Raw genomic sequence first — 18,181 nt, 5'->3', positions numbered from 1 at the left:
GACCAGTTCAGGACAGTAGTTACTTTCCCTAAAAAAGGATCATTAATGAGTCAGATGGGTTTCTCCAACAATCAATGTGTTCATACTCATCATTAGGCTCATAATTCCTGATTTGTTTTAATGGATTCAGATTGCATCATCTGCTGTGTGGCAGGATTCAAACTGCGGTCCACAGAGAGTTACCCAGGGCTCGGGATTCACAGGCCAGCAATAATATCGCTGGGTCCTCACCTCACCCATGGTCTGCTCCATTCTCCACTGATTCTACAACCACTTTAACCACAAACCATTCCATCCTAATGCTTCTGACATTCCCTGACCACACCCAGCTCGCTTACCGTCCCTCAGCAATCAGGCTGTGTATCTGACACCCAGCACCAAGGCACGGGTTAAAATTGCTTGATCGTACCCCACTGATGATGACTGCAGTGAATGAGGGTCACTATAGAGAACCTTCACCCATCTTATAAAGGCTTCGCCCAAACCAAATAGCTCCAGAATATAAAAAAGGTACAGCCACTCAACTTGGTCAAATGCCTTCTCTGCATCTAGAGAAATCCCCAATCCCTGTATTGACTGTTGTTGACATGCTTGAATTATATTATGCGGGTCACTATAGAGAACCTTCACCCATCTTATAAAGGCTTCGCCCAAACCAAATAGCTCCAGAATATAAAAAAGGTACAGCCACTCAACTTGGTCAAATGCCTTCTCTGCATCTAGAGAAATCCCCAATCCCTGTATTGACTGTTGTTGACATGCTTGAATTATATTATGCAGCCTCCTAACACTATTGGAAAATCTATGGCCCTTTATGAAGCCCATCTGGTCCTCTTTAACAATAGAAGGTAACACTCTCCAGCCTTAACGCAATGGTCTTAGAGAGGATTTTGAAGTCTACATTTAAGACTGAAATGGGCTTCTACTAAGGTCCAGGACCTTCCCTTTTTTAAGAATAAGCAAAATATTGGCCCTTCTCAGACATGGCAAGAGACGATCATAACTGTATGAGTCATTGAACATGTTGAGCATCCGGCCTGACAATGTTTATAAATTCCTTATAGAATTCGCTGGGAAGTCCATCATGACCGGGCGCCTTTCCATCCTGAAGCTGCTTCGCAGCCTCCTGCACCTCTTGCTCTGATAAGGGGGCTTTGAGAAAAGACTCTTGTTCGGGTGTCGCTCCAGATCCTTGAAGAAGGACTCCATCTTGACATACCCATCCTCACAACCCTCAGATTGGTATAACTTGGAGTAAAATATCTGAAATGCCACATTCATCTTTTTGGAATCGCATGTTAAGTTCCCAGACCCTTCCCTAATCAATGTAATGGCTTGAGGGGCACTCCTTTTCCTGGGGAGACTTGCCTGGCTTGTCACCACGCTCCTATAACCTTTACTTTGCGAAAGTAAGCTCCTTCTTTGCTGTCTGTGTGAGCACGGAATTCAATGCAGACCTCAGCGTCGTAATCCTCTGTAGCTTGAAAAATGAGGACCTGTCAAAGTAAGCCTTCTCGACTGCCTTCAACTGTGCTTCGAGGAGACTTTGCTGTTCACCCTTCTACTACTTCCTACTAACAGAGTAGGAAATACCTAAGTCGCTGGTATAGGCTTTGTCAGTTTCCCAAAGGAAACCAAGCCTGAGTTAATGCCTAGGAATGCCCGAAATTCCCTAGAGAGGTACTCCACAAACTTATTGTCCTTGCGGATAAAGGGATCCATTCGTAAGTGCCTTGAACCCACTGTAACGTCCTTAATCTTAACCAACAGGTACACTGGAGCATGATCAGGGATAATAATATTACCAATCGTACAAAATGCCATCAAGTCCAGGGTTGCCACGAGGGTCAGAAAAGAATCAATCCTGGTGTGACATCTGTGTGGATTGGAAAAAAATGTGAAATCCCTGCCTGTAGGGTGGAGACGCCTCCAGACATCCATCAACTCTAACTCAACACACGGATCCACTAATTATTTAGTTTGTACAGAGGGTATCGGGGGGCCTTTGGGCAACCTGTCTACTGTGGGATCCATGAGACAGTCAAAATCTCCCCCTATAATGACATGCCGGGACTTGAGACTGATCAATTTAGAGAATGCATCTACCAGAAATTTGAGATGATGAGCCAGAGGGCAATAAACGTTTAAAACACCATATTCTTCCTCATTTATCAGGGCTTTGAGAATTACAAACCTCCCGTGGGTGTCTTTAACTTACTAACTTAAATGGGAGATTCCTCCTAATCAATATAGCCACTCCCCTGCTTCTGGTATTAAAAGATGAAAAATAAACCCATTCAAAGCCATTCTGCTGTAGTTTCAAATGCTCCCTATCATCCCAGTGTGTCTCCTGTAACAAAGCAATATCTACCTTCTCCTTTCTAAGACTTGAAGGTATCTTCTTCCTCTTAAAAGGTGAGTGACTCCCGTTGATGTTCCAGGTTCACCATTTAATTAAGTCATTAGCCATAACGTTCTGCAGTAACATTTAGATTCCAGAGAGGAGGAATTCAAATCACAAATCGCCGAGCCTTAGTGTGGCAAGATCCATCAAACATAAAAACTACATAAATTAAAACCAGAGCTGAAAATGTGTTGCTGGAAAAGCACAGCAGGTCAGGCAGCATCCAAGGAACAGGAGAATCGACGTTTCGGGCATAAGCCCTTCTTCAGGAGGGCTTATGCCCGAAACGTCGATTCTCCTGTTCCTTGGATGCTGCCTGACCTGCTGCGCTTTTCCAGCAACACATTTTCAGCTCTGATCTCCAGCATCTGCAGTCCTCACTTTCTCCTCATAAATTAAAACCACTACAATTATCAAATCTACAAAACTATCAAAGATTATATACAACAAAAACCAAAAAACAGGCCAACATATAAAGCGCCAATGGTGCTGAATAGGGGAATTAACACCCCTGCTCAAAGGGGGAAACTACACATCCCAAAACCCAACTTGCCATCCCGCTGCCAGTACTGCAGTCCGGGTATTTAAATACCTGAACCGGGCATAAACTGCCCATAAGTAGGCATCTAGCCATTTCCCTCCTCCTAGCTAGAGCTGTACCACAAACACAAGCAGAAAAGAATGCTATTCCATGCTGTAATTTCTAGTGAATAAAGACATTTTGAACAAAAAGGTAAGTACCCCATCCATCCTTTGGTATAACTTAACTCAGAAATTGAAAGTGCACATCTCAACTGCCGTCAAACATAGTTTAGACCAGATTTTTACCAATAAAAAGATAGGAGGAGAAAGCTCCGAACGGACTTCCCTGTTTTTTTAAAGGGAAAAGCAAAGATATACCCAAAAACACTACTATTTGTACATACTAAGTTGTTCAGATTAAGTTAATTTGTCCACAAAGTCTCTTGCCTTCTCTGACATGTCAAAGAGATGTACAGATCCATCTAACGTGATCCGAAACACTGCCAGATACTTCAGAGCATGCTGGAACCCAAGCTCCTTCAGTCATCTCATGACGCCTCATAGGATTTTCTTTCCTGGATCATTGCTGCAGAGAGGTCCTGGAAGAACATGATCTTAGAACTCTCGTAAACTAGGGCTTTCGGATCCTTGCCCCGGATTCTGGAAACTTCCATGATTCTCTCCTTATCTCTATAATGATGAAACCAGACCAAGATAGGACAAGGATGTTGATCCAGACCTAACCTCTGCGCCGTGAACCGGTGAGCCCTCTTGATCTTCAAGCCACTCATTCCAGCCTCTAAGTTAAGGAACTTCGGCAACCAGTCCGCAATAAATTCCGCCGGCCACACACCTTTCTTACAGTCCAGCAGACCAATGAACTGAATATTTTTTTCTCCTTCCCCTTTTCTCGAGGTCATCAACTTGGTCAAGCAAATTACAGACCTGCGTCTCCAGGGCTTGGATCCTATTCTTTGAGGAACCAGTATCAACTTCCACCACTGCGACTCTGTGTTCTACCTCATCCATCCTTTTTTCCAGGACTCCCAGTTGCTGTTCATGATTCTGCAGCATGGCCGAGATCAGGGCCAGCTTCTCCTCTATCTGCTTATCCAACAACTCACCGAGATTTCGTGAGCTCCTTCAGCAGGGCCTGGTAAGAAATAGAATCTGAGGATCCTGCAGGCTGGGCCACAGGCCCAGCCTTGGACGCTCTTTCACCCTTCTTTGGCATCCCTGGACAGCAAAAGCCAAAGTAAATTGATTTTTAAGTTTCCTGGGATGCAACAACCTTTCCAGAGTCCCAGGATATCATGGTGATCTGGGTAAGACGGGTTAAAAATTTGTCCCGCTTGTGGTGTAGTGCAACGTGATCTTCCTAGATCGCTGCCACCTTGGATCCCCCAGTTGTGTTTTTGATGACAATTGACAGTGGCTATGTTTTCACCATTAGATTAGCTTTTCATAAAATTCACATTTCTCCATCTGCTTTAGTGGGATTCAGACTAATATCCCTAGAACATTACTAATCCAGTGACAACGCCGTTATTCCACTGCCTTACTGGGGGGGGACATCCTAACAAAAAAATCGCACATCCAAAGAAACACCACTATGCCATTGCCTCCCAAGGAATACAATGCAGTAATTGTAGAAAGCAGTTTTAATTTTAATTATAGCTATAAAAATAACATTCAAAAAGTTAACAAATTTATATTTCAATCATGTCAAGGATCCCGTAATTCTCTTCTGAGCAGTCAAGGGTAAGGGCAATGATGTTTTGCTATACAATATCAAGAGAATTTAGAGTTATGGCAACAAAAATATAAATTGCCAGAGAACTGGAACTGTTCTGAAGAAGACTCACTGGACTTGAAACTTTTACTCTGCTTTCTCTCCACAGATACTGCCAGAACTACTGAGTTTCTCCAGCGATTTATGTTTTTGTTTCGGATTTCCAGCATCTGCAGGTCTTTGCTTTTTGTACACAGACTTATGGGTGGTTGAATGTAGCAATATTCTGATTGCATAAGTGGAAAGACTGCCTTGCTATGATTCCATGTGTTTGCATGTGTGCGAGAGAGAGGCTGTTTGCATGTGTGTGAGAGAGAGGGTGTTTTGAGTCCGCAAGAGAAAGCATGTGTTTGTGTCTATGCGAGAAGGAGAGAGAGTGTTTTTGTGTTTATGCGAGTGAGAACGTCCATGAGAGGGTGTTTGTGTCTGTGCAAGAGAGAGAGCGAGTATGTGCGTCTGTGAGGAGAAAGAGTGCTTGTGTGCGCGAGAGAGTGTTTATCTCTGTGCGAGGGAGAGTGAGGATGTGTGCGCCTGTGAGAAAGAGGGAGTATGTTCGTTTGCGTGAGAGAGGGTCTTTGCGTCTGTGCGAGGGAGAGGTGTTTGTGGCTGTGCAAGAGAGAGAGAGACTGTGTTTGCGTCTATGTAAGAGGGAGAGAGAGGGTGTTTGTGCGAGTGAGAGAACGTGAGAGGGTGTTTATGTCTGTGCAAGAGAGAGAGAGGGTGTTTGTGTCTGTGCGAGTGAGAGAGAGAGAGAGAAGGGTGTTTGTGACTGCAAATGAGTGAGAGAGTGTGTCTGTGCAAGAGAGAGAGAGGGGATGTTTGTGTGTGTTTGCGTCTCTGCGAGAGAGGGAGGGGGTGTTTGTGTCTGTGCAAGAGAGAGAGCGTGTGTCCGTGCAAGAGAGAGAGAGAATGTGCTTCTATGCGAGAGCAAGGGTGTTTGTGTCTGTGAGAGAGAGAGCTGAAGAGTGTGTTTGTCTCTGCGTGCGAAAGAGAGAGAGAGAGCGAGGGTGTTTTGTATCTGTCCAAGAATGAGAGGGTATATGCATCTCCAAGACAGAGAGCGAGAGAGAGGGGTTTTGTATCTGTGCGAGAGAGAAGTTGCTTATGTGTGTGCAAGAGAGAGGGTGTGTCCAGTGACCCTGCCTCAACTTCTGTTTTTGTTTCTACAATGATTGGCAGATTGTATCAAACAACATATTCCTTTGATTATCTGCAGCATGCTAACAATTGTTCAACTAGTCTGTGCTTGCATACCTCAGAATATCGTGCCTGACATTGGTTGCAATTCTACTGTTGGACCACATTTACTGAATAAACCTGAGTGTGCTCAAAATTGAGTCTCAAACTAATTCAAGATTATCATTTGGGCTGACAGTGTGATTCATTTTCATGTGCTAAAAGCTACACATTCATAAACAGGACCCTGCTGTTTTTCGATAAAATGAATTTGTCCATACATAGCACTGCTTTTATTAAGGCAAGTATGATGAACGTAAACTAAGTCAATATTTAGCTTTCCTTTTCACACTACCATCCCGTACAGATATTATAGAAAGAGAGGAACTTGGAATTGTTATTATCACGAGATAAAAAGTACTAAGCGTGAAGGAGAGGAACCCGAGGCACTACACGGGTAGTGCCTCCCACCCGCCCTCCTCCTCTAACCTAATAATAACATCTGTTGTGGCAAGCAGGTAAGTGCTGAATTTTGCTTGTATTATTTGGACACAGTTTTTTTTTAAACAGTTAGCTTTAGAGGGATGGCAGTGAAGGCAGTGCAATGTTCCTCCTGCAACATGTATGAGGTGAGGGATGCCATCGACGTCCCTGCCGATTACACTTGCAGGAAGTGCACCCATCTCCAGCTCCTCCAAGACCGTGTTAGGGAAACTAAGTCATATTTAGCTTTCCTTTTCACACTACCATCCCGTACAGATATTATAGAAAGAGAGGAACTTGGAATTGTTATTATCACGAGGTAAAAAGTACTAAGCAGATTTTTGAGATTGAAGCCAGATCAGAACCCAGGGCCTAATAGCCCAGACATAAAGGAAGTAACAGCAGAGGTAGTGAATCCATTGATTACAATATTTCAAAAATGCCTGGATGCAAGAAAGGTTCCATTGGATAGGAAAAATGCAAATATAAGATTCTTATTCAAAAACACTGGGATTCAGAAAGCCGGTGACGACAAACCAGTCAGCTTAACATGTTGGGAGATTGTTAAAACCCATTATTAACAATGGGAAGTCAAAGTAGAATGCATCAGTGTAAGCATGGTTTTATGAAGGGTAAATCATGTTTCACTAATTTGCTAGATTTCATTGAAGATATAACAAGCAATATGGATAATGAGGAACTGATGTCGGTGTATTGTAGGAAGGGGTTATGGGTAATTTGTTAGCTTGGATAGAGGATGGCTAACTAATAGAAAGTAGAGAGTTGGGATAAATGGTATTTTTCTGTTTGGCAAGATATAATTAGTGGGATGCCATGAGGTTCAGTCCTCGGGGCTCAACTATTTATAATCTATTTGATTGACCTGGATAACCACATTTGCAGATCACAGTAACATAGGTGGAAATGTTAATTGCAATGAAGAAATAAATTTATAAATGGATATTATAGGTTAGGTGAATCAGCCAAAATTTGGCTGATCAAATTTATTGTGAATAAGTGTGAGCCCAGTCATTTTTGTTCGAAGAAAAGAAAGGAAATGTATTGTCTAAATAGAGAAACTGCAGAGTGCTTCAGTGCAGAGGGGTCTGGATGTCCTCATGCATGATTCTCAGAAAACTAGCATGTCGTTACTGCAGGTAACAAGGAAGGCAAATGAAATTTTAGCATTAATTACTAACGGTACAAAATATAAAAATAGATAATTGTTGCAGCAACTGTACAAGGTTTTAGTCAAACTGCACCTGGAATATTACATGCAGTTTGGTCCCCTTCCTGAGGAGGGATGTTGTTGTATCGGAGACATTTCAAAGGAGGTTCACGAAATTGATTCCAGGTATGAGGGGTTTGTCTCGTGAAAAAACAGATTAAGCGTACACTCCCTGGGGAGGCCTGTGACCAGTGGAGTGCCACAAGGATCGGTGCTGGGTCCGCTACTTTTTGTCATTTACATCAATGATTTGGATGCGAGCATAAGAGGTACAGTTAGTAAGTTTGCAGATGACACCAAAATTGGAAGTGTAGTGGACAGCAAAGAGGGTTACCTCCGATTACAGCAGGATCTGGACCAGATGGGCCAATGGGCTGAGAAGTGGCAGGCGTAGGTTAATTCAGATAAATGCGAGGTGCTGCATTTTGGGAAAGCAAATCTTAGCAAGACTTATACACTTAATGGTAAGGTCTTAGGGAGTGCAGGTTCATAGCTCCTTGAAAGTGGAGTCGCAGTTAAATAGGATAGTGAAGAAGGCGTTTGGTATGCTTTCCTTTGTTGGTCAGAGTATTGAGTACAGGAGTTGGGAGGTCATGTTGCGGCTGTACAGGACGTTGGTTAGGCCACTGTTGGAATATTGTGTGCAATTCTGGTCTCCTTCCTATCAGAAAGATGTTGTGAAACTTGAAAGGGTTCAGAAAAGATTTACAAGGATGTTGCCAGGGTTGGAGGATTTGAGCTATAGGGAGAGGCTGAACAGACTGGGGCTGTTTTCCCTGGCGTGTCGGAGGCTGAGGGGTGACCTTAGAGGTTTACAAAATTATGAGGGGCATGGGTAGGATAAATAAAGTCTTTTTCCTGGGGTGAGGGAGTCCAGAACTAAAGGGCATAAGTTTAAGGTGAGAGGGGAAAGATATAAAAGAGACCTAAGGGGCAACTTTTTCACGTAGAGGATGGTACGTGTATGGAATAAGCTGCCAGAGGATGTGGTGGAGGCTGGTACAATTGCAACATTTAAGAGGCATTTGGATGGGTATATAAATAGGAAGGGTTTGGAGGGATATGGGCCGTGTGCTGACAGGTGGGACTAGATTGGGTTGGAATATCTGGTCGGCATGGACAGGTTGGACCGAAGGATCTGTTTCCATGCTGTACATCTCTATGACTCTATGTAATTGGAGGAGATAAGCCATGAAAGAGAAAGGATAAAGTAGAAAGGATATTTTCTCATGGGGCAATCTGGAAAAAGAGATCATGGTTTTAGGAGAAGTGATAGCAGATTTAAAACCAAAATAAGAAATTAATTCTCTCAAAAGGTTGTAAATCTATGGAATTCATTACCTCAGAATTCGGTGGATGTTGGGACATTAAAAGTAAGGAGGAAGTAGACAGATTTTTAATTTCACAACACCAGGTTATAGTCCAACAGGTTTAATTGGAAGCACCAGCTTTCGGAGCATCGCTCCTTCATCAGGTGATTGTCACCTGATGAAGGAGCTGCGCTCCGAAAGCTACTGCCTCCAAGTAAACTTGTTAGACTTTAACCTGGTGTTGTCATTTTTAACTTTGTACACCCCAGTCCAACACCAGCATCTCCAAATCAAGATTTTTAATTAGTCATGTGTTAAAGGGTTATGGAGAGCAGGCAGGAAAATGGAAGGGTTAATGCCGAGATGGGATCAGCCATGATCGTATCAAATGGTAGAACAGACTTATAAGGGGCTGAGTTGTCTTCTTTTGCTCCTAGTTCTTATCTAATGCCAGTCCCCGCTGTTCTGTGCATGACATACTCAGTCAAACCAGTGTCTACCTGTGTGGACTGAGTTTAATAAGATGCATCATCAAAAAGTGTGGTGCTGGAAAAGCACAGCAGGTAAGGCAGCATCTGACCAGCAGAAGGATCGATGTTTCGGGCATAAGCCCTTCAGAATGATTCCTGGTGAAGGGCATTGCCCGAAACATTGACTCGCCTGCTCCTTGGATGCTTTCTAGTCTTGATAAGTGCAAGACAAAAAAAATTGACTTAATTTATTTGGTGATTTGTTCCAACTGGGAAGTTTGCAGTGTTTCTCTTCTTTAATCTTCCCATTCTCAAAGCTCATGTTCAGTTTGCATAATGTTGATTGTCAGTTTTGCTGTTTTTTAGGAGTTCCAGGCAAAGCCAGAAAAGGACTACAAAAGGCAGTCAAAAGACTGGTGCAAGCCACAGCCAAGATTTTCTCATTGCCCCTGGATGGTTAGTAAATATTTCCATTATTGAGACAGAGTTGAAATACATGGCAAGCTTTTAGCCTTTTAAAATATGTAATAATTATAATTGAATAAATTGAACTAAGTGGTGAAACATTGAGGTAGCATTTTTGCACCATAGAGTTGCAATTATATTAGTACAGCAAATTGAAGTCACCATATGTCGGTGGGCTAAAGTGCAGAGGCCGTATAGAATGGGCACTCTGCATGGTTAACTGGTGTATTTGTTTTTTTTCACTCACAAATGTGCAAAATGGTGAGATTGTGATCTTAAAAATGAATGGCAATTAGCGTGGACAATCTGTAAAATTGGGTTGGATCTCCCCCTAATGCTGGATGCAAATTTTATAAGAAGCAGTTGGGAAGTCACAATGAGACATCACACACTTTCTTTAAATCAGCAAGTAACAGGCATTTAGGCCAGTCAAAGAGATAATAAACCACAATTTTGAATTTATTGGTAAGCATGCACGGAACACACAACGTTAAAGCCTTGGCAGCTTTTAAAAAGTGACAGCTGGTGACACCTGTTGTCATTGTTGAACTTGACAGCTGAGGAATGAGTCTTCATTCTTGCAGTCGTTGTAGGAGTTGGACAGTTGTTGATTTATGATACAGGTCCCAATGATAACATTATGCGTTTGGCAATGTAGAGAGGGGAGTCTGGGGGCTTGTGAGTTGGTCAACAATGCAGTAACAACTAGCAGCACATGCTGGTCAGGCCAATAGTACCTAAATGCCATGGACATTGTTCAGAAGGAACGTCAAGTGAGCAGGGCAACCTGAGAGGGGAGAGTTGTGTATATACTGAATAGGACAACAGAAATCTTTTGTTTACCTGCATAGGAAGCCACAGAAGAACCCAAAGCAGACTGCGAGCAAGCAGAAATGTGGAGTGAAAAGTAACCTGTAGCCAGTGTAGACAGCCAATGAATGAGCTACATGCAGATGTCAAATCATCTGCGTAGCCAAAGATTGTGGCTCTCCTTCTGACTGATCTTTGTGGTATAGTAATGGAGGATACTATGGCTGTACTGGTTGTTGTCCGAGGTCACCAATCATAGAAACTAGGAGCAGGAGTGCACCAGTCGGTCCTTCACACTTGCTCTGTCATTCAGTATGATCATAGCTGTCTCTGTGCCATCTTCCTGCTTTTTCCCTATAACGCTTGATGCTTTTAAAATCTCAAAATATTCTTTAGATGAATATTGTGACAATGTTGTCACTTTAAGAGGTTATTTTGCCCTAGCTTCTTTTGAAGAGAGGTTGTAAGGCAGAATTGGCTACTGGAGACAATTTCAGTAAATAGCTTGGAAGGACTTGGATTTGTTTTAACAGCCTGAAAGGGTGTAGCCAGCTCTCTCAGATCCATATTTCTGGTTTCAGTAACATCAGAGGATATTAGGATTTCAAAAAGTTGGAAGCCTCTATGTATGTGCCTGAGCTGCGACTTTCTCTGAATTTTCTTTTTATGTTGTTTCCTCCCGGATTGGAGAACTGTATGTGAGAATCTGTGTCTGAATTTGCCTTTTTGACAAGCGGTGTGTTAATGAAAGGTCTTCAGATTGGAACAGTTAATTAGTAATAGTTATTGTATTGAGCATTCGGTTAAGCTTTCAAATAGTCTAAATTCTACTTTCTTTTGTCCATTTTTTAACTATTGTGTTTCCATACATTGTGTTTTGCTTAACGTCAAGTAGTTTGGCCAGTCACATTGCATCTGGAACATCACATTTCATATCTATCTTTAAAATAAGAGAAAGGTAGGGTCCAGGCTACCCCTTTAAACTATTTTGAGGTCTGGTCTGATCCATAACAAATTGGGGGGCCTGTTAGGATCAGTAATTCCAAGTTGTGTTTAGGATTGTTGGACTTAAAGGCTTTCAGAATTATCAGAAATCAGTAATTCCTGATAAAAGGGCTCCTGCCCAAAACATTGAGTTTCCTACTCCTCAGATGCTGCCTGACCTGCTGTGCATTTCCAGCACCACTCTAATCTTGACTCTAATCTCCAGCATCTGCAGTCCTTCCTTTCGCTGAATTAGAGAGGAAAGTCGACTTAGTGAAGAGGATAGTAGATGAGCAAACTAATTGTAGCCAAAGGCTTGGTGGGAATCTGTCTAAATATGTCTAAACATTCCCTACATTCGATGAGCAGGATGTAGAAGCCTTTTTCATTTGATTTGAGAAAGTGGCTAAGCAAATGAAGTGGCCAGTGAACTTGGTAGAACTCGTGAAGTATTTGCATCACTATCAGAGGAGGTATCTGGGGAGTATGAAGAGGTGAAATATGCTACCTTAAGTACATATGAGCTTGTGCCAGAAGCCTAAAGACAATGTTTCAGGAATCTAAGGAGGGACCCTGGTCCAACATACGTTGAGTTGAAATGATCAAAAAAAAGTAATTTTGGTAGGTGTAGTAGGGCATTGAAAATAAGTCAAACTTACAATAATCATCTGATATGATTATTTTGGAGGAGTTCAAAAATTCACTTCCTGTAGTACTGAGAGCATGTATGGAAAAGCAGACAGTTAAAACTGTAAGCTGAAGCAGCTGGAATGGCCAGTGATTGAGTTGGTTCATAAATCAAACTTTGGCTTCTGATATCAATTTCAATTTGTGAGGGATAGAAATTGGAGAAAACAGAAATCCTTGGGTGGTAGCAGACAATGAAGATTGTTTATCATAGGAAACCCATGACTGGGGAAAGTGAAGTAAAAAAGATCAGGTGTTTTCACTGCTAAAAAGCTGCACCAGAATTTGCAACCTGGTCAGGGGTTGTTTGAGAAGAAAGTGTTAATTGATTGCATTGGACCCCTTCTTAAAACAAAATGTGGGAATCATTATTTGTTCACAAAAATGGAAGTGTCCACCTTATTTCCAGAGTCCATTTCATTACAGAATATCAAAGGACCTACTCAATTTTATTTTTACTAGATATGGACTACCCGCAGAGACATAATTGGATCAAGGGTCAAATTTTACATTAAAATTATTCAGGGAAGTTATAGATAGCATAAAATAGATAGTTATAGATAGGAATAAAACAATTCAAATCCACTACATACCATCCAGGATCATTGGGAGCATTACAGTGGTGACATCACATTTTAAAGACCAAGTTGAAAATTTATAGTTAAGATTATGCAGAGGATTGGCACAAAGGTATTCCATTTGTACATTTTGCAATTAGGAATGCACCAAATGAATCTATCAAAGTTATCCATTTGGGCATGAGGTGAGCAGACCACTGAAATTAATTAAGGAGTAAACAATGAGACAGAGTTCAGAGACCACATATTTCGACAATGTCAAATTTTAGGAAAAGATTAAATAGAGTGGGTGAGTTGACTAAACAGCATTTAAAAGTAGCACAGCATGTGATGAAACAGGAATCAGACAAGAAATGAAAAAATTCCAATTTTACAAGTGGAAACAAAATGTTAGTGTTACTTGCAGTGATGTGAACCTTTATAAGCAAGGTTTAATGAACCTTATCAAATCAAAAGAAGATCCAGTGAAGTGAATTCTTTGATAAGAACACTAGGTAGAAAGAAATCTGACAGTGTATCATATGAATATGCTGAAAAGGTACCTTGAAGGAAGGAAAGCAAAGGAGAATATGTTATTGGTTACAACATAGTGAAGAAACAAGTAGAGAATTCTGAATTGGACATTCCTCACTTCAAATCGGGCAATGGTAAGTTCTCAAAAATTGGAGTAAATTATTGAGTTACCTTCCAGAGGAAAATTGAAATGATCTGAAAGAGTTATTACTACCACATGGGGAGATATGTGGAAATAAGCTGGGAAGTACTAAACAAATTACACATTTGTGTAATGTGGGTGGACTCTCCCTCTTTATGGGCATTTAAGCGGGCATTGGATAGGTATATGGAGGATAGTGGGTTAGTATAGGTTAGGTGGGCTTGGATCGGCGCAACATCGAGGGCCAAAGGGCCTGTACTGTGCTGTATTCTTCTATGTTCTATGTTCTATGATATAGAAATAGGAAATAGTATTCTAATTAAGCAATATCCTTATAGACTTAACCTTCTAAAGTTGGCACAAGTTCAAACAGAGATTGAATGCATGTTTAAAGACAACATAATTGAAGTGAGTTGCAGTGACTGGAGCTTGCCCATAGTAATAGTGTCAAAATCAGATGGTGCTCAATGATTATGTGTGGGTTATGACAAAGTCAGTGTAGTTACAAAGTTTATTTCATATCCTATTCCACGTTGGAAGACTATATTTAGAAGGTGAGGCAAACAGCTTATATTTCTAAGTTGAACTTACTCAGACGATACTGGGAGATACCTTTACCCGAAAGAGCAAAGACAATTAAATGACATCAAATGGCCTATACCAATTTAAAGTCATGCCATTTGGTTTGAAAATTCCAGACTGTTTAGATGGAGCTTATTAATGCAGCTATTCAATTCGAAAATTATACATGTGGCAGGATGAGAAAATGTAATTGCCGATGCGTTGTCGTGGCTTTGATGAAGAAAGATGGAGGCCTTCAGTGGCGTGAGTAGAATGACCAAAATACTATATAGTAATGAATGTTGCATGCTAAGAGTCAATGTTATGTAGATGGATTGTAGTGTACTAATAGAGTAAGACTAAGGATTTTAAATATGAATCCATCTTTGTATATTGATGTTTTATTTTAAGCAGGAGTTGTGATGATGCTGTCACTTTAAGAGAATATTTTGTCCTGTTTTGTTTTCAAGAGAAGTTGTAAGGGAGTGGTACCAAAATGGCTACTGAATAACACTTAAGGAAACAGCTTGGGAGTCTTTAGCTTTTTTAACAACCTGAATGTGTGTAGCCAGCTCTCTCAAATCCAGATCTTTTCATTGACTGGTGAACACGCAGATCCTTTTGTACATTCACACATACCAATATGTTACCATTTAAATAATCTTCAGGTTTTCTGTTTTTCACGCCAGAGCATGTAACTACATAATCACATTATATTTCATTTGCCATGTGTTTGCTCACTGACTCAACTTGTCTAAATTACACAGAAGCCTTGTTGCATCTTCCTCACAACTCCTAATCCTGTCCAGTTTTGGGCTGTCAGCAAACTTAGATGTGTTACATTTAGCTACCTCATTCTCAAACACTTCCCAATCAATTTGTTAACTATGATTTGCCTTTCATATGTCCGAAACGTCGATTCTCCTGCTCCTTGGATGCTGCCTGACCTGCTGCGCTTTTCCAGCAACACATTTTCAGCTCTGATCTCCAGCATCTGCAGTCCTCACTTTCTCCTCATAAATTAAAACCATGCTTGCTTTATCCAATCATGTCTATACTTTCTGAATGTTCTGTTATCACGTCTTTTGTGATCCTAACATTTTCTCCATGACTGAAGTTTGGGTAACAGGTCTGTAATACTGTTTTTTTTTCCTCTCCCTCCCTTTTTATGTGATGGGATTACATTTGCCACCCTCAAATTTGTAGGAACTCCTCCAGAATTCTAAAGAATTTTGGAAGATGACCACCTATATATCCAGTAATTCCTCGGCCACTTCCTTTAGTAGTCTGAGATGCACATTATCAGACTCTGGTGACTTGTCAGCCTTTAACCCTATTAATTTCCCAGTCCCATTGCCTTACTGGTACTGATAGCTTTTAATTCTGCATTCTGATTGGACTCTTAGTTCCACAACATTTCTGCGAGGTTATTTGTGTTCTCCTCTGTGAAGGCAGAACCAAAATACTGTTCAGTTGTTTTGCCATTTATTTGTTCCACAAAATAATTTCCCTGGCTTCTGAATGTAAAAGACCTACATTTATCTTTACTCATCCTTGAAAGAGTCTTATTAGAGGGCAGAATTGAAGAGTATTTAATGACATGAGCAGTGGGTCTTCATTCTTTATTTGTCGAGTTGGATTTGTATTACGTATGTCATATGCCTCTGTTATACCTATGTCTCAACATCCTTCAAATGGTCTCTCATGTGTCTCAGGGTGCTAGGCATCTGATTCCTCACCTTCCTCATTAGAGGTCGACCTGAGGCTTCCTTCATCTACAGCGTGGCATGTAGCTTTCTTTTGACTTAGGTTTCCTCACAGGTGTCTGGTGGATGTGCATTGTCAGCATCCTTTAGGTCAAATGGGAGGGTGGGTGAGAGGACTATAAAATTCTGTGGCATCTGAGAGTGATAGAGAATATTGAGACGACGGGCTGATCTGTCAGGGTGTGATCACAAACGCACACTGTCTGTAAGACTTTACGTCTGGTGCATGGTGAAAAGTAATGGTGCTAAACCTGTTTTGACTACGTCCATTCAGTGATGCACATACAGATCAGCATTACCGAAGAAGGCATTTGTCATGACTTTGATGCAGAAATGTGCAGTTAAATGGGAAATGCCACAAACGTGAACTTCTGACATGAACCTGAGCTTAGAAATTTAGACCAAGTGACTGTACTGCCAAATGTAATAACTGCTCCAGAATCTACAGCATTTTGGAAGATGATCACCAATGCATCTAATATTGCCCAGGCCACATACTTTCATACTCTGAGCATACTCTTTCATACATTGTTCTCTGCACCACTTATACTGGAATAGGTTGCTGATCTAGCTGCTGTGATGATGAGGTTAGCCTGAGGTCTGAGGGAGAGAACTCAAACTAATAGCAGTCCCCTAATCATGAACATTGTAACACCCATGGAAGAGATGACTGGTGCTGCCTGGTTTCATGGTGGTTGCTCTACCACAGACAGCGAGGCCTTTTGCAGTCAGGAGAGCTACCACATTATGGTCACAAAAGAAATCTCAAGGTGTGCTTGAGAAAGAGCATTCTTATATCTCCAATGTGTTTTCATTGTTGGATCTATAGATCCCTGTCTGACAAAGCATGAAGTAGCCTGAGGTCTGAAGGGTTCTGGACAGGAGCAGGAGCTTTACCTGTCATCATGGCAACTTGAGTCATTGGTGTTACCAACAGCAGGGCTAAAGAGCTGAAATCTTCTCCCCTGTAAGGCGCACTTGTGCCTCCATGTCGACTTGAGGATTAGATTGAAACTCCACATGCCCCTCTGACTCTGTTATTCATTCCTTTAGCTTTTCAGCAAGATGATAGCAGGTCTGCACTTCTCGCCAGCATCCACTAAATGGCTTACTAGATATGATTCTCCAGGTGAATTGTCATTATCATGATGAAGGAGGCTATACCACTGATGAGAGGGAAATTGTAGCAGTCATTGCCTAAATTTACGCCCATACTTTCCAAGCCTGGGCACATATATTTTCGAGAAGCTTTTTCTTCATGCACCTCATTCTGGACCTCCAGTATCTGGACATAGAATCATAGAGATGTAAAGCATGGAAACAGACCCTTCGGTCCAACCTGTCCATGCCGACCAGATATCCCAACCCAATCTTGTCCCACCTGCCAGCACCCGGCCCATATCCCTCCAAACCCTTCCTATTCATATACCCATCCAAATGCCTCTTAAATGTTGCAATTGTACCAGCCTCCACCCTTCCTCTGGCAGCTCACTCCATACACGTACCACCTTCTGCGTGAAAAAGTTGTCCCTCAGGACTCTTTTTCATATCTTTCCCCTCTCAAACTAAACCAATGCCCTCTAGTTCTGGACTCCCTGACCCCAAGGAAAAGACTTTGTCTATTTATCCTATCCTATCCATGTCCCTCATAATTTTGTAAACCTCTATAAGGTCATCCCTCAGCCTCTGACACTTCAGGGAAAACAGCCCCAGCCTGTTCAGCCTCTCCCTGAAGCTCAAATCCTCTAACCCTGGCAACCTCCTCGTAAATCCTTTCTGAACCCTTTCAAGTTTCACAACATCTTTCCGATAGGAAGGTGACCAGAATTGCACGCAATATTCCAAGAGTGACCTAACCCATGCCCTGTACAGCCGCAACATGACCTCCCAACTCCTGTACTCGGTACTCTGGCCAATAGAGGAAAGCATACAAAACGCCGCCTTCACTATCCTATCTACCTGCAACTCCACTTTCAAGGAGCTATGAACCTGCACTCCAAGGTCTCTTTGTTCAGCAACACACCCTAGGAACTTACCATTAAATGTAGAAGTCCTGCTAAGATTTGCTTTCCCAAAATGCAGCACCTCGCATTTATCTGAATTAAACTCCATCTGCCACTTCTCAGCCCATTGGCCCATCTGGTCCAGATCCTGTTGTAATCTGAGGAAACCCTCTTCGCCGTCCACTAAACCTGCAATTTTGGTGTCATCTGCTAACTTACCAACTGTACCTCTTATGCTCGCATTGAAATCATTTATGTAAATGACAAAAAGTAAAGGGCCCAGCACC

At 41.8% G+C, this 18,181-nt stretch overlaps 1 protein-coding gene across 1 annotated transcript in view; it reads left to right on the top strand.

Annotated features, from left to right (window-relative positions):
* The window catches only part of serac1 (serine active site containing 1), a 141,888-nt gene that overhangs the window by 6,032 nt on the left and 117,675 nt on the right, over window positions 1–18,181 (top strand). The window contains exon 3 of the mRNA XM_043696192.1: window positions 9,752–9,841. The gene's annotated coding sequence lies outside the window, so the exon portion shown is untranslated. The remainder of the gene's footprint in view (window positions 1–9,751; window positions 9,842–18,181) is intronic.

The sequence above is a fragment of the Chiloscyllium plagiosum genome, chromosome 9, assembly GCF_004010195.1.
Source record: "Chiloscyllium plagiosum isolate BGI_BamShark_2017 chromosome 9, ASM401019v2, whole genome shotgun sequence".
NCBI lineage: Eukaryota > Metazoa > Chordata > Chondrichthyes > Orectolobiformes > Hemiscylliidae > Chiloscyllium > Chiloscyllium plagiosum.
Note: the sequence above shows the minus strand (reverse complement) of the source record. Positions and strands in the feature narration are given on the sequence as shown.